The 17146-nt window shown below is 46.8% G+C and overlaps 1 protein-coding gene across 1 annotated transcript in view; it reads left to right on the top strand.

Annotated features, from left to right (window-relative positions):
- Nucleotides 1–17146, top strand: part of MDN1 (midasin AAA ATPase 1) — a 695825-nt gene that overhangs the window by 477619 nt on the left and 201060 nt on the right. The window lies entirely within an intron of this gene.

Below are 17146 nucleotides of genomic sequence, written 5' to 3'. Positions count from 1 at the left end.
ATGATACTATAGCACATGGCGAGGAACCGAACCGTACAACATATCAAACAGCATCCAAGAAACTCTTAACAGAAAAACCAACGCTGTTTGTACGAACTGTTTGAACAAGAACTTTGAACACAGCAGGTTGACAGCACCGAGGCAGGCGTCCAGTGATCCCTAGAGGATTCAGAGAAATGTATTTATCGGTAAGTACCAAAATCCTCTTTTCTCTTTCATCCACTAGGGGACACTGGAGTCCTATACAGTAGGTGACGTCCCAAAGTTATCCCCAGGGAGGGATTTGCCTCCTGTAGTGGCTAAAGTCCTCCAATCTCCTGGAGGGCAGGCGTTGCGGGATCAAGGATTGGACCTTCCTCTCGACGGATGCTAGTCTTGAGAGGATGGGGAGCGGTCACTCAAGGGGCGCAGATCCAGGGCAGGTGGTCGGACCACGAAAGCCTCCTTCCAATCAACATTCTGGAACTTCGGGCAATATACAATGCTCTACTTCAAGCCTCTGCTCTGCTCAATGATCACGCGATCCAGGTACAGTCTGACAGCGCCATGGCGGTGGCGTATATCAATCGACGAGGGACAAAAAGCAGAGCCTGCATGTGAGAGGTGTCCGAGATACTCCTCTGGGCGGAAAGAAATGCAAGAGCCATGTCAGCAATCTTCATTCCGGTTGTGGACTTCCTGAGTCGGCACGATCTCCACCCGGGGGATTGGGGGCTCCACCATCAGATGTTCCAGCAGATCATCGACCGGTGGGGTAGCCCACAAATAGACATGATGGCTTCTCGTCTCAACAAGAAACTTCCCTGGTATTGCTCGCGGACCAGGGACCTTCAGGCAAGGTCAGTGGATGCTCTGATGTCGCCTTGGCCATACCGGCTGATCTACCCGTTTCCTCCGATCCCATTGCTCCCAAGAGTGCTAAAGCGAATCAGGAATCAAGGTGTCCAGGCAATTCTAATTGCCCCGGATTGGCCTCGGAGGGCTTGGTACGCGGATCTTATGGACATGTCCGTCGAAGACCCTTGGCCTCTACCACTCAGAAGAGATCTTCAACAGGGACCGTTCGTCTACCCGGACTTACGGTGGCTTCGTTTGACGGCATGGAGGTTGAGCGGAACATACTAGCTCACAAAGGTCTTTCCAAAAAGGTTATTGCAACCATGGTTCAGGCCAGGAAACCTGTGACGTCAAATCACTGTCTTCATATCTGGAGATGTCTCCTTATGCGAGGATCGCACGTATCCGCCTGCTGAGTTCCACTTGGGACGTTTCCTGAAGGCTGCTGTGGATAAGGGCTTACATCTGGGTTCCATTAAGGTCCAGATTTCAGCTCTCCATTTTCTTCCAGAAGAAATTGGCTGTGTTGCCGGAAATTCAGACCTTCTTACAAGGAGTACTCCACATAAAACCTCCTTTTGTGCTGCCTACGGCACCCTGGGATTTGAATGTGGTGTTGGAATTTCTACAGTCCTCCTGGTTTGAACCTCTGACGACAGTAGAAGACAAGTACCTCATGTGGAAGACGCGTTTCACATGAATCAACCTATTGTGGTTCCGTCCAGTTCTGACACTTCTGCTCCTCTGGAGGCATTGTATGCTGTGCGTACCCTGGAGATCTATGTCAAGCTCACAGCTTGGGTCAGAAAGATGGAATCCTTGTTCGTGCTCTATGATGCGCAGAAAAAGGGTTGCCCTGCTTCAAAGCAGTCCGTTGCTTGTTGGATTAGGCTTACTATCCAAAAGGCCTATGTGTCGGCAGCCTTACCGGTTCCGAAGTCTCTGAAGGCCCACTCTACCAGATCGTGGGCTCTTCCTGGGCGGCTGCCAGTGGAGTCTTGGCCTTGCAACTATGCCGAGCTGCTACCTGGTCGAGGAAGAACACCTTTGTGAAGTTCTACAAATTTGATACCCTGGCCAAAGAGGATACCCAGTTTGGGCAGACGGTGCTGCAGCAGTCTCTGCACGTTCCCGCGTGTTCTGGAAGCTTTGGGACGTTCCCATCGTACTAGATTCCTAATGTCCCTTATGGATGCTAGAGAAAATAGGATTTTGATACCTAACAGTAAATCCTTTTCTTGTAGTCCATAAGGGATATTGGGCGCCCGCTTCAGTGCGTTGACTTTTCTGCAGGTTCTTGTTATGTGATTACCTGTTCAGCTGTTGCTGCTGTTACCAGCCGTTGCTGGTCATTATATGTTAGTGCTGTGCTGGTGTGTGAATCTCACCACTCTTTGTTGTCTTGTTCCTTCTCTCATATATGTCATTTCTCCTTCGGGCACGTTTTCTCTATAACTGCCTGTGGGAGGGGGCATAGAGGGGAGGAGCCAGCACACCCAGTTGAAGAAATTTAAAGTGCACTAGCTCCTTTGGACACCATCTATACCCCATCATACTAGATTCCCCAATATCTCTTATGGACTACGAGAAAAGGATTTACCGGTAGGTATTAAAATCTTATTATTATTTTGTTTGTTTTTTTACTGCAGAGGCTCCCCTTGGGGTGGTTTTAAGCTTGGGCTAACAAAGCAGCCGATAAATAGGTGGAACTGTTGTATTCAGGGTTGCAATTTTGATTTTGTAGATCGGATTTTCTTATGGCTCACCATACCATGGATGATCTGGATTACATAAGGGGATGCCCTTCTGGATGTAGCCCTTGGCTTTACACTCTGAGATCTGAATGCAAGCAGCTTGCCGCCTACCACCATTGGCGAGAAGGCAGTCATCAGTAGTCTTCCTGACCGCACTGCTCAGTTCTTTCTGAACCACTGCTAGTTCACGGACATGGCTTCACAGGGGATTTCTGTAGGTCCCTGGGGTACAAGGCAGTAACTTCCCTGTAGCTCTGCCCCCACCTTCTTGGCTGTGTTCTGTTCCGAAGTTCCCCGCCAAGGAGCGCCTCTCCCCTCCGCTCCCACTTTAGTTTGCCCAGTGGCCATTTTAATTCAGCGGACTAGAGACCAGCATAGAGGAGTGAGTGTCTGTGCCCCCTTATACTGTACTTCACTGTATCTGGTGCCAGGGTGCGCTGTTGCCCTCCTAACTTAGGGGGTAATTCAGACTTGATCATAGATGTTCTAAATGTAGCACATCTACTTTCACAGACAAGCGGGGGGTCGCCCAGTCTGTAACCTCCCCCCCACCCACTAACCCCGCACAGGTACACAAGCATCACACGGCGGCGATGCTTTTGTACCTGAAGAGTAGCTCCCTACCAGCGCAGCTCCTGCGTGCTAGCAGGGATCTACCCATCGCTTTTCGAGACGCTGTGTGACACGTCACGCAGCAGCCGCCCCACGCAACCCCTCCCATCCAGCGAACGCCTCTGTCTGTCAATCAGGCAGAGGTGATCATTGGCTGAGATGCCGATCGCATCTCTGGCATGCACTGCGGCGCATGCGCAGTTCAGACCTGATCGCCCGCTGTGTGAAAACGCACAGCAACGATCAGGTCTGAATTAGCCCCTTGGTATTTGCGTTGGTGGTTGGGACCCTAAGTGTCTTTACATCTTTTCTGTCTGCTCTTAAGTAAGACAGTTGAGCATCTGTACTGGGTACTGTTAAGTCTCACTGTAGTCTAGATAGATATAGAGAGATAGATATAGATCTATATTCTTCTTATTCACTGTTTGATTATGCATTGATAGCTCAACTATTCACTTTAGCATAGTCTTAATAGTGTCTCTTCGATTTATTACTTTATTAGTTTCTACAGTTTTATCAATTGCATTGTAGCATGTCATATACTTTATTTCTCTGACGTCCTAGTGGATGCTGGGGACTCCGTAAGGACCATGGGGAATAGACGGGCTCCGCAGGAGACTGGGCACTCTATAAGAAAGATTTGGTACTATCTGGTGTGCACTGGCTCCTCCCTCTATGCCCCTCCTCCAGACCTCAGTTAGATTTCTGTGCCCGGCCGAGCTGGATGCACACTAGGGGCTCTCCTGAGCTCCTAGAAAGAAAGTATATGTTAGGTTTTTTATTTTACAGTGAGACCTGCTGGCAACAGGCTCACTGCAACGAGGGACTAAGGGGAGAAGAAGCGAACCTACCTGCTTGCAGCTAGCTTGGGCTTCTTAGGCTACTGGACACCATTAGCTCCAGGGGGATCGACCGCAGGACCCGTCCTTGGTGTTCGTTCCCGGAGCCGCGCCGCCGTCCCCCTTACAGAGCCAGAAGCATGAAGATGGTCCGGAAAATCGGCGGCAGAAGACTTCAGTCTTCACCAAGGTAGCGCACAGCACTGCAGCTGTGCGCCATTGCTCCTCATACACACTTCACACTCCGGTCACTGAGGGTGCAGGGCGCTGGGGGGGGCGCCCTGAGCAGCAATAAAAACACCTTGGCTGGCAAAATAACCACAATATATAGCCCTAGAGGCTATTTATGTGGTAATTACCCCTGCCAGAATCCATAAAAAAGCTGGAGAAAAGTCTGCCGAAAAAGGGGCGGAGCCATCTCCCTCAGCACATTGGCGCCATTTCTCCCTCACAGTTCCGCTGGAAGGAAGCTCCCTGACTCCCCTGCAGTCTACACTACAGAAAGGGTAAAAAAGAGAGGGGGGGGCACTAAATTTAGGCGCAGTATAACTTATAGCAGCTATAAGGGGACATAATTCAGTTAGTCCCTGCATTATATAGCGCTCTGGTGTGTGCTGGCATACTCTGTCTCCCCAAAGGGCTTTTGTGGGGTCCTGTCTCCTTTAAGAGCATTCCCTGTGTGTGTGCGGTGTGTCAGTACGGCTGTGTCGACATGTTTGATGAGGAGGCTTATGTGGAGGCGGAGCAGATGCCTATAAATGTGATGTCACCCCCTGCGGGGCAGACACCGGAGTGGATGGACTTATGGAAGGAATTACGTGCAACTGTTGACTCCTTACATAAAAAATTTGACGACATGCCAAATGCGGGACAGCCGGCTTCTCAGCTCGTGCCTGCCCAGACAATTCAAAGGCCATCAGGGGCTCTGAAACGCCCACTACCTCAGATGGCAGAAACAGATGTCGACACGGATACTGATACCAGTGTCGACGACGATGAGTCAAATTTAATGTCCACTAGGGCCATTCGTTGCATGATTGAGGCAATGAAAGAGGTATTACACATTTCTGATCTAAACCCAGGTACCTCAAAAAAGGGTATTATGTTTGGGGAGAAAAAACTACCAATAGTTTTTCTCCCATCTGAAGAATTAAATAAAGTGTGTGAAGAAGCGTGGGCTTTCCCCGATAAAAAATTGGTGATTTCAAAAAAATTACTAATGGCGTTCCCTTTCTCGCCAGAGGATAGGTCACGTTGGGAAACTCCCCCTAGGGTGGATAAAGCGCTCACACGTTTGTCAAAAAAGGTGGCACTACCGTCTCCGGATACGGCCGCCCTAAAGGAACCTGCTGATAGAAAGCAGGAGGCTATCCTAAAGTCTATATATACACACACTGGTGTTATACTGAGACCAGCTATTGCTTCAGCGTGGATGTGCAGTGCTGCTGCTGCTTGGTCAGATTCCCTGTCGGAAAATATTGACACCCTAGACAGGGACACTATATTGCTAACCGTAGAGCATATAAAAGACTCAGTCTTATACATGAGAGATGCACAGAGGGAGATCTGCCGGCTGGCATCTAGAATAAGTGCATTGTCCATTTCTGCTAGGAGAGGCTTATGGACTCGGCAGTGGACAGGGGATGCAGATTCGAAAAGGCACATGGAAGTTTTGCCTTATAAGGGTGAGGAGTTATTCGGGGATGGTCTCTCAGACCTTGTTTCCACAGCAACAGCAGGGAAGTCAGCATTTTTGCCCCATGTCCCCTCACAGCCTAAGAAAGCGCCGTATTATCAGGTACAGTCCTTTCGACCCTAGAAAAACAGGCGGGGAAAAGGCGGCTCCTTTCTGTCTAGAGGCAGAGGAAGGGGAAAAAAGCTGCAACACACAGCAGGTTCCCAGGAACAAAAGTCCTCCCCCGCTTCTTCCAAATCCGCCGCATGACGGTGGGGCTCCACAGGCGGAGCCAGGTACGGTGGGGGGCCGCCTCAAAAATTTCAGCGATCAGTGGGTTCGCTCACGGGTGGATCCCTGGATCCTTCAAGTAGTATCTCAGGGGTACAAGCTGGAATTCGAGGCGTCTCCCCCCCGCCGTTTCCTCAAATCGGCCTTACCGACAACTCCCTCGGGCAGGGAGGCTGTGCTAGAGGCAATTCACAAGCTGTATTCCCAGCAGGTGATAGTCAAGGTACCCCTACTTCAACAAGGACGGGGTTACTATTCCACACTGTTTGTGGTACCGAAACCGGACGGTTCGGTGAGACCCATTTTAAATTTGAAATCCTTTAACACATACATAAAAAGATTCAAGTTCAAGATGGAATCGCTCAGGGCGGTTATTGCAAGCCTGGACGAGGGGGATTACATGGTATCCCTGGACATCAAGGATGCTTACCTGCATGTCCCCATTTACCTTCCTCACCAGGAGTACCTCAGATTTGTGGTACAGGATTGCCATTACCAATTCCAGACACTACCGTTTGGACTGTCCACGGCACCGAGGGTGTTTACCAAGGTAATGGCAGAAATGATGATACTCCTTCGAAAAAAGGGGGTTTTAATTATCTTGTACTTGGACGATCTCCTAATAAAGGCGAGGTCCAAGGAGCAGTTGCTGGTAGGAGTAGCACTATCTCGGGAAGTGCTACAACAGCATGGCTGGATTCTAAACATTCCAAAGTCACAGCTGGTTCCTTCCACACGCTTACTGTTCCTGGGGATGATTCTGGACACAGAACAGAAAAAAGTGTTTCTCCCGCAGGAGAAAGCCAAGGAGCTGTCATCTCTAGTCAGAGACCTCCTGAAACCAAAACGGGTATCGGTGCATCACTGCACACGAGTCCTGGGAAAAATGGTGGCTTCATACGAAGCAATTCCATTCGGCAGGTTCCATGCAAGGACCTTCCAGTGGGACCTCTTGGACAAGTGGTCGGGATCGCATCTTCAGATGCATCGACTGATAACCCTGTCTCCAAGGACCAGGGTGTCTCTACTGTGGTGGCTGCAGAGTGCTCATCTTCTAGAGGGCCACAGATTCGGCATACAGGACTGGGTCCTGGTGACCACGGATGCCAGCCTTCGAGGCTGTGGGGCAGTCACACAGGGAAGAAATTTCCAGTGACTTTGGTCAAGTCAGGAGTCGTCCCTACACATAAATATTCTGGTACTGAGGGCCATTTACAATGCCCTAAGTCAGGCAAGGCCCCTGCTTCAAAACCAGCCGGTTCTGATCGAATCCGACAACATCACGGCAGTCGCCCATGTAAACCGACAGGGCGGCACAAGAAGCAGGATGGCGATGGCAGAAGCCACAAGGATTCTCCGATGGGTGGAAAATCACGTACTAGCACTGTCAGCAGTGTTCATTCCGGGAGTGGACAACTGGGAAGCAGACTTCCTCAGCAGACACGACCTACACCCGGGAGAGTGGGGACTTCATCCAGAAGTCTTCTTACTGTTGGTAAACCGTTTGGAAAGGCCACAGGTGGACATGATGGCGTCCCGCCTCAACAAAAAGCTAAAGAGATATTGCGCCAGGTCAAGGGACCCTCAGGCGATAGCTGTGGACGCTCTAGTGACACCGTGGGTGTACCAGTCGGTTTATGTGTTCCCTCCTCTGCCTCTCATACCAAAGGTACTGAGAATAATAAGAAGGCGAGGAGTAAGAACGATACTCGTGGTTCCGGATTGGCCAAGAAGAGCTTGGTACCCAGAACTTCAAGAAATGATATCAGAGGACCCATGGCCTCTACCGCTCAGACAGGATCTGCTACAGCAGGGGCCCTGTCTGTTCCAAGACTTACCGCGGCTGCGTTTGACGGCATGGCGGTTGAATTCCGGATCCTAAAGGAAAAGGGCATTCTGGAGGAAGCCATTCCTACGCTGATAAAAGCCAGGAAAGAAGTAACCGCAAACCATTATCACCGGATTTGGCGAAAATATGTTGCGTGGTGTGAGGCCAGGAAGGCCCCTACAGAGGAATTTCAGCTGGGTCGTTTTCTGCACTTCCTACAGTCGGGAGTGACTATGGGCCTAAAATTGGGTTCCATTATGGTCCAGATTTCGGCTCTGTCGATTTTCTTCCAGAAAGAACTGGCTTCACTGCCTGAAGTTCAGACTTTTGTAAAGGGAGTGCTTCATATTCAGCCCCCTTTTGTGCCTCCTGTGGCACCTTGGGATCTCAATGTGGTGTTGAGTTTCCTGAAATCACATTGGTTTGAGCCACTTAAAACTGTGGATTTGAAATATCTCACGTGGAAAGTGGTCATGTTATTGGCCTTGGCTTCGGCCAGGCGGGTGTCAGAATTGGCGGCTTTGTCATGTAAAAGCCCTTATCTGATTTTCCATATGGATAGGGCAGAATTGAGGACTCGTCCCCAGTTTCTCCCTAAGGTGGTATCAGCTTTTCACTTGAACCAACCTATTGTAGTGCCTGCGGCTACTAGGGACTTGGAAGATTCCAAGTTACTGGATGTAGTCAGGGCCTTGAAAATTTATGTTTCCAGGACGGCGGGAGTCAGGAAGACTGACTCGCTTTTTATCCTGTATGCACCCAACAAAATAGGTGCGCCTGCTTCTAAGCAGACTATTGCTCGCTGGATTTGTAGCACAATTCAGCTGGTGCATTCTGCGGCTGGATTGCCGCATCCTAAATCAGTAAAAGCCCATTCCACAAGGAAGGTGGGCTCATCTTGGGCGGCTGCCCGAGGGGTCTCGGCTTTACAACTTTGCCGAGCTGCTACTTGGTCAGGGGCAAACACGTTTGCAAAATTCTACAAATTTGATACCCTGGCTGAGGAGGACCTTGAGTTCTCTCATTCGGTGCTGCAGAGTCATCCGCACTCTCCCGCCCGTTTGGGAGCTTTGGTATAATCCCCATGGTCCTTACGGAGTCCCCAGCATCCACTAGGACGTCAGAGAAAATAAGAATTTACTCACCGGTAATTCTATTTCTCGTAGTCCGTAGTGGATGCTGGGCGCCCATCCAAAGTGCGGATTGTCTGCAATACTTGTATATAGTTATTGCCTAACTAAAGGGTTATTGTTGAGCCATCTGTTGAGAGGCTCAGTTATATTTCATACTGTTAACTGGGTATAGTATCACGAGTTATACGGTGTGATTGGTGTGGCTGGTATGAGTCTTACCCGGGATTCAAAATCCTTCCTTATTGTGTCAGCTCTTCCGGGCACAGTATCCTAACTGAGGTCTGGAGGAGGGGCATAGAGGGAGGAGCCAGTGCACACCAGATAGTACCAAATCTTTCTTATAGAGTGCCCAGTCTCCTGCGGAGCCCGTCTATTCCCCATGGTCCTTACGGAGTCCCCAGCATCCACTACGGACTACGAGAAATAGAATTACCGGTGAGTAAATTCTTATTTATAGTTCTGTGTACCTACTGGTTAATTTAATAGTAGCTACTTCTGTGTTAGACTCGCACCTACAGTACCTGGATCACTTACTCATTTATATGTGGCCTTTTAGTTCAGTGCTGTTACCTATAAACCACCTAGTTCTTTTGCTAAGTATGTTGGTGTGTGTTTTCTGCTCTTAGAGGTTTTAGGATGTCCTCAAAGGGTTCATCTGCCAAAGGCTCCAAAAAGGAAAGTGCTGCTTCTGGGCTGTATGCCTATACTTGCTAAGCCTGCAAGGAAAATTTTCCCTGTTTGGAGAAGGATTACGCTGGCCTTTGTGATCGCTGTTCCACAGATGTTTATGGTAGTGCAGCTCTTGAGGGGTCGGCCCACAGGAACCAGATTGGGCAGTTTCTTAGTCCATGGCCATTCGGGAGCTAACTTCAGCTTCTAGACTTCCTACGCCATATATACCTTGTCTGAAGGACAGCCTCCCTTCAGGGCAACGCACAGCAACCTGTTATAGAACCAGCTTGGGTTCAAGGCCTATCCCAGTCAGTACATGGGTTGGTCCAGGTTTCCAGTTCCCTACAATAGACCCTGGGTTCGACAGCCACACGCAAAATCCCTAGAAAGGAGACTTCTGTTCTTACACAGATAGGTGACTCCCAGTTCGAGTATACTTCAGAAGAGGACGCTTGGTTCTAGATGAAAAAGGGGGTGTGCTCTCTCTACAATGGCGCTGGTCTCTCTTACGGTCACCTATGTATGTGGATAATACCCAGGTGTGAAAGTTTATGTTGAAACACACTGGTATGGTAAATAAAATGGAATTTAATACAATACTAACATGCAATGTCTAAAAACAAGCAATACATTAAAAAAAAACAAGTGGACTGGGAACATGCCATGGGGGGAATGTGATCCTACCGATGCAGGTGGAGGAGCCGCAGGTGTCAAGTAAAGGCAGGGTACCCCGGGAAATAACCTGCTGGTGGCTCCTCTGATCGAATTCCCTTCCAGGCAATCAGGAAAACAGTCTGCCAAACGTCCAGGGGATGGGCAGCGCCACAAGGTATATCCAACGCGTTTCGGGACAGCCTGGTCCCTTCTTCAAGGCAAGATACCTTTGTGGCTTGATGGGGATCCTTTTAAATGTCTTTTAGCCAGTGAAAAATGGCCGAAAATGGCGGGAAAGGGTCACTTCCTGTCCAGACCGGAAGTGACGTTTGCGGTCCATTCAAGGGATTTTTTTGACCGGAAATTACGTCAGAAATGCGTTCCACAGTGTCCATTGCTCTCTCCAGAGAAGATATCAACTTCTATGAGCGGGAAAAGTGGTGGACAATCGTTTTTGATGGTCATTAGACAGCATTTTGATTGTTTCCAATACAAATAAACAGAAATTATAATCGGAATTAATATTCAAATATGTCCCATGATGCACTTTATTAGCTTGAAGGAGAGGTAAACTTATAGATGTCCGGTGAAAAGGATGGATCACAGTTCTGGATCACAGTTCTTTCGTAGTGGTCGTTGAATGGCATTCTCATGTAGAAACAATGTAGTTCCCCATTGACATGAAAAAAAGGAAATACAACAATAAATAATAGGAATAAATGATTCTAAGTAAGGTATACACCTGAAAAAGGAGGGCCATTAAGCATGACTAAGTGGTGATGGATAGATGATGTGGCTGGTACGATGTTAAAGAAACCATTTGATTTCAAAGTCTTGATTAAGACAATTGGGGGAAAGCGTTTGTAAATTGAATATCATCCTCATTTCTGCTTTTGCTAGGTTGGCTAATAGATTCCTATCTTTCCATGTGGACCTGATATTCTGGAGACCTACAAAGTAGGCAATTGAATTGGTGGAACACTGATGTTCCTTCCGGAAGTGGTCTGAGAGATGGTGGGTGGCAAGGCCTTTACGGATGTTGCGCAAATGTTCCCCTATGCGTGTTTTCAATGCCCTTGAAGTTCTACCCACATAGGATTTACCGCATTTGCACATGATGAGGTAGATGACACTGGAAGTATTGCATGTGATGAAGTCCTGAATCTTCAATTTATTACCATTAATGATGACTTCTGTGTATTTGGTTTTCTCCGTTTTGATGCTTCTGCACCCCACACATAGACCGCATCTGTGAAAGCCAGCAGTTCTTATCGGATTGGTGTTTTTCACAGGTAGGGCACTTCGTACCAGTTTGCTCTTTAGATTGGCCGCCTTACGGTATATGAACTTTGGTTTGCTGGGAAGAATGTTTCTTAATATCGGGTCTCCTTGGAGGATGTGCCAATGTTTGTGAATGATTCTTTCAAAATATTTGTAATCTGAGTTGAAGCCTGTGAAAAAGGCCCATTGACTTTCTGATGTGGATTCCTTTTTGGTCTTCTTCTGGTCTTGAATGAATGGTTCTCTTTCACTGGATTTGATTTCTTGAGCCGTTTTTTTCAATCTTTTCGGAATGGTATCCTTTCTTCAGGAAGATGTTCTTCAGATGATCAATTTGTGTATCACATTCCATTTGTTCACTGCAATTCCTTCTTATACGGATCAATTGACTCTTTGGTATCCCTTGGAGCCAGTTCTGATGGTGTTCACGGTCTGTAGATATATAAATTTTGTGTGTCCGTGGGTTTATGGAAAGTTTTGGTATGAATGATTACATCTTTAATATATATAGAAAGATCTAGGAAATTCACTTCATTCTGATTTATAGCGAAGACAAAGTTGAGATTATCTGAATTCTCATTAAGATTTTGGCAAAAAGTCTCCAAATCGCCCTTACTACCATTCCAAAAGAACAGGATGTCGTCATTGTAGCGACTCCAATGTCGTAGTTTTGTGCCCCAAGTTATGCTGGAATAGATGGTAGAGGATTCCCAATAGGCCATGAACAAATAAGCATAACTTGGGGCAAAGTGAGTATCCATGGCTGTACCTTTGCGTTGCAGGTAATATTCGCCATTAAAGAAAAAGAAGTTGTTGTTAAGAATAAATTCAATGGCTTCTAGGATGAAGGATTTCCTTACTTGGCTTTCCTCAGTCTGGTCTAAGAACCACGAAACAGCTTTGATACCCATCAGTGTGATCGATCACTGTGTAGAGAGATGATACATCGGCAGTGATGAGAACAGTTGGATTCCCATTTCATCTCCTGTATCCTTCTAATCGCATTCCTGGTGTCCTACAAGAATGATGGTGTTTTTCTTACTATGGGTTGTAAGAAATGATCAATCATAGCCGACAAATTGGCAGGCAAACTGCCCGTTCCAGTGATGATTGGACGACCTGGGGGGGCAGTTAGACTTTTATGCACTTTTGGCAGGATGTAAATAGTAGAAGTCACTGGATTGTCGTTGGTGAGGTATCCATGTTCACTTTCTGTTATTACGCCTGATGCTAAATGTTTCTCTAGGAATATTTCATAGAGGTTCTTGATGCGTGTTGATGGATCAGTTTTTAACTTCTGATAGGTGTTAACATCTGTAAGCTGTCCCATGATTTCCCGAATATAGTCATCCGAATTCATTATTGCAACTCCTCCTCTCTTGTCGCAGGGCTTAATGGTGATGCTCTCATCCTTACTTAAATCGGTGATGGCTTGTCGTTCTTTTCGCGATAGATTGTGGCGTATCTTGGTGTGATGGGTTTTCTTCTTTCTGAAGTCCTCAGTGACCAATTTTTGAAAAGTCTCAATAAAGTTTCCCTTAATATGAGCTGGGTAAAATTGTGATTTCTTTTTGAATGTACGGTTAGTATCGTTCTCTTCAGATGTGTTCTCCATGTTCTCCGAATTGGCCTCCTGTATCGCAATTAATTTTTTCAGTGTAATTTTTCTGGTGAATTTCTGGAGATCTATGTATTGTTCAAATGCATCGGCCGTGGTTGATGGTGCATATTTGAGCCCTTTCTCCAAGACTCTGATTTCTGTATCTGTCAAGTCTCTGTCGCTGAGGTTGAATACAGTCCTTTTCTTTTCTAATGATGAATCAACAGGAGGGGGAAAGAGGTTGGGAATGGATTTCTTCAATCTTTTCCTTCTTTTGGCTTTAGTACCTCCTCTTTTTCCTCTCTTCCTGCTGTGTCTGGTACGGGTTCCCACTGCTAATGTTTCTTGGAACCTGACCTTTCTCTTCGAAAAGGGGGTTCTGTGTGAAGATTATCTTTGTGATTATCCTTTTATCTTGCTTCTCTATGGTTAGCAGTATAATTCTTGTTCTCTGATGTTGGCCAGCGGTCTATGGTCACATTTCTTCTTCCTCGGGTTCTACCGTCTCTTCTGGAAAGACTTCTATTTCTCTTATTGAGGTAAGTATTCGGGGGTTGATATCTTCCGCTCTCGTTGGATGCAGTCTCGATCATGATGGAAGGCCCTTTGTTGGTACCCCCTATCCCGTTGTCTACTTTCCCGTGACGGACTCCGCCTTCTCATCGGGCCTCTAGCTTCCTGATTTCTTGGTGGAGATACGGAAATGTCCCTGTTGTCATCTCTCATATATCTTTCTTTTCTCCAATCGCCATTATTTCTCCATGTCTTATTCCTTTGATGCCTGTATCGTTGTGGTGGTTTATAGCGGTTCTCTTCATTGTACCGTTGTTCTTTTCTATTCCACGTGGACCGACGAAATAGGTTTCTATTATATTTATATTCATTTTTCCATTGATGACCAGATGATCTTTCGTTGTCACAGTGGGGTGGCGGTCATTTCTAGAAGAGTCTTCTCCCTCGTTATGTGCAGTGGACGGAACTTGAGTAGATGGTTTGGTTTTCTTAGATTTGGTGATCCAAAATCGATAGAAATCACAGTCTCTCTGCAGCTTTTTTTGTTTTTTCTTAATCAGCTCTCTGGTATTGTGTTCCATTTTTATAGCTAATTCTTTCTCTAGCACCTCGAACCGTGGCAATTGATCATCTGAAGAACATCTTCCTGAAGAAAAGATACCATTCCGAAAAGATTGAAAAAACGGCTCAAGAAATCAAATCCAGTGAAAGAGAACCATTCATTCAAGACCAGAAGAAGAAAAATCACAAATCGGTACAAGAGGTTACCAATTGTGATAATCGGCGCTTCGTTAGAATACTATTTATTAAAAAAGAGATTGATTCAGCAGCTGAGTAAAACAACTTGCCAGGTTGCAACAATTGGAAACTAAAAGAGAAGGAAAGATACTCTGCGCTTGAAACAATACAGGTTGAGTATCCCTTATCCAAAATGCTTGGGTCCAGAGGTATTTTGGATATGGGATTTTTCCGTATTTTGGAATAATTGCATACCATAATGAGATATCATGGCGATGGGACCTAAATCTAAGCACAGAATGCATTTATGTTACATATACACCTTACACACACAGCCTGAAGGTCATTTTAGCCAATATTTTGTATAACTTTGTGCATTAAAGAAAGTGTGTCTACATTCACACAATTAATTTATGTTTCATATATACCTTATACACACAGCCTGAAGGTCATTTAATACAATATTTTTTATAACTTTGTGTATTAAACAAAGTTTGTGTACATTGAGCCATCAAAAAACAAAGATTTCACTATCTCACTCAAAAAAGTCAGTATTTCGGAATATTCCGTATTTCGGAATATTTGGATATGGGATACTCAACCTGTATATCTAAAAAATAAGAATTTACTCACCGGTAATTCTATTTCTCGTAGTCCGTAGTGGATGCTGGGAGCCACCAGCAGGGTATTTCCCGGGGTACCCTGCCTTTATTTGACACCTGCGGCTCCTCCACCTGCATCGGTAGGATCGCATTCCCGCCATGGCCTGTTCCCAGTCCACTTGTTTTTTTTTATGTATTGCTTGTTTTTAGACATTGCATGTTAGTATTGTATTAAATTCCATTTTATTTACCATACCAGTGTGTTTCAACATACACTTTCACACCTGGGTATTATCCACATACATAGGTGACCGTAAGAGAGACCAGCGCCATTGTAGAGAGAGCACACCCCCTTTTTCATTTTGCACTTTTGTTCTGAGCCCTTAAGGAGCTCTGGCACTCTCCACACAGCCAGCTGTCTCAGTCCTATACAGCGCAGACTTGCTACCCCCGCCCTCCAGTTTGCTTGGTTCTAGATGTCTGACGTCGATACATCCTCTGTACAGGAGGAACAGTCTTACAAATTTAAAATACCAATACGTAGTCTACCTCAGGGTATGCCTCTCTTTAAAAGAAAAGAAGGATCCATCTTTTTTTCCACCTTCTCAATTGGACGACATCTTTTAGGAAGCTTGGTCACGCCCTAATCAAAAAAAAATATTGGTTCCTAGATGCATCACCTCCTTCTACCCATTGACTGAAGGGGACCAGAGAAAATGGGAGACTTCTCCACTGGTGGATGCCCACATTACTCAGTTGGTAACATTGACCAATCTCCCTATTCCGAAGGTGACATCGCTTAGTGATCCCGTCGTAGGATAAGTTGGAGCAAATCAAAGTCAGTTATCACCAACGCAGGTGCATCTATTTGTCCAATTTTTTATTCAACGTAGGTGTCTAAGTCCATAGGCAGCTGGGCGGACTCCTTGGATTGAGGGTCTCCGGTCAGGGGTGTCCAAGGCCATAGGCAGCTGGGCGGACTCCTTGGATGAGGGTCTCCGGTCAGAGGCTCGTCGTTCTGACTTGCCATCCGTGGTGGATAACATCAGTGAGGCTAGCACATATTTGGGTGTGGCAGCTGTAGATGCCGAGACCTTTTCCTCTAAGATCTCAGCTTCCTCTGTGGCAGCTAGGCAGGCTTTATGGCTTTGCTCTTGGCTAGCCGATAATGAGTCCAAGAAGTCCCTAGAGACCCCACCCTTTTCCAGAGGCTGTTCTGTTTGGCTGCCTCTAAGATGACCTTTCTCCCCTTGGTGGTACCAGAAGCTGAGCAGAATTACTTTTGTTCTTTTCGTCCACAGGGCAAAGCCAGAGGATGGTGTTGAGCTAAAGTTTAAGGCTCTTTGTCCAAAAACACCAAATCCCAACAGCTGTCAAGCGTTGTCCATTTGCCCACAGGCCCAAAAATTCAGCTAATTAGCCTGCAGCATGGCGGATCAGGTCCCCACCTGGTTTCTTCCGGGGTAGTTAGTCGTCGCCTTCAGTTCGCTGACATCTGGCTGGAGACCCCGGCAGACTCCTGGGTTTTGGGCATTGTATCCAGGGGATACTCCATCACCTTTTAGGAGCAGCTGCTGGTACAGTTGTTTTTATACCTGTCGGCAAGGCTACCACCCTCCAATCTTCCATCAGTTCCCTTTTGGAAGCAGGGGTGATTATCCCAGTTCCGTCCAGCCCGACGGTTCCTTACTCCCTCAACCTCTAGAAGATGAACCTGTTTCTTCTGGTTCCCATGTTCAGGATGGAGCTACTTTGTTCCATCATGCATTCAGGACGTCTATCGACACATCCCCATTCGGGTGAATCATCTGCGATTCCTTCGCTTGCGTTGCTGAAGAAGCACCACCAGTTTTGGGCTCTTCTCTTCGCCCCATACAACACACCAAGAGTATTTACGAAGGTCATGGCGGTGATTGAGGCCTGCCTTTGTCTTCAAGGTGTCTGCATTCTTCCATACCTAGACAACCACCTTCTAATGGCTCAGTCCCCAAGTGTCCTTGCGCGACCATCTTTGTCTGACCTTGGACTTATAGTCCCACAGCTGGCTAATCAATTGACGCCTGACTCCGTCCTAGAACATCCTTCATCTGGGGGCAATCTTGGACTCCAAAGCTCAA

Source organism: Pseudophryne corroboree, chromosome 4 (assembly GCF_028390025.1).
Source record: "Pseudophryne corroboree isolate aPseCor3 chromosome 4, aPseCor3.hap2, whole genome shotgun sequence".
In the NCBI taxonomy this organism is placed as follows: Eukaryota; Metazoa; Chordata; class Amphibia; order Anura; family Myobatrachidae; genus Pseudophryne; species Pseudophryne corroboree.
The sequence above is the reverse complement of the archived record's forward strand: the minus strand, read 5'-3'. Positions and strand labels throughout refer to the sequence as shown.